We start from the raw sequence: 376 nt of genomic DNA, 5'->3' as shown, positions 1-376 counted from the left end.
CCACAAAAAAAAAAAAAAAAAAAAAAAAAAAAGAAGATGTTACAGTGGCCACCACAGAAATACAAAGCATATGAGACTACTACAAGCAACTCGATGCCAGTAAAATGGACAACGTGCAAGAAATGGACATATTCTTAGAGAGGAATAACCTTCCAAAGGAAGAAATAGGAAATATGAAATAAAAAATAGAAAATCCAAGTAACAAAATTGAAATTGTGGTTAAAAATCTTCCAACAAAAAAATCCCAGGGGGGCTTCCCTGGTGGCACAGTGGTTGGGAGTCGCCTGCCGATGCAGGGAACACGGGTTCGTGTCCCGGTCTGGGAAGATCCCACATGCGGCGGAGCGGCTGGGCCCGTGAGCCATGGCCGCTGAGC

Source organism: Lipotes vexillifer, unplaced genomic scaffold (assembly GCF_000442215.2).
Source record: "Lipotes vexillifer unplaced genomic scaffold, Lipotes_vexillifer_v1.1 scaffold1284, whole genome shotgun sequence".
In the NCBI taxonomy this organism is placed as follows: Eukaryota; Metazoa; Chordata; class Mammalia; order Artiodactyla; family Lipotidae; genus Lipotes; species Lipotes vexillifer.
This window is presented reverse-complemented; position numbering follows the sequence as displayed.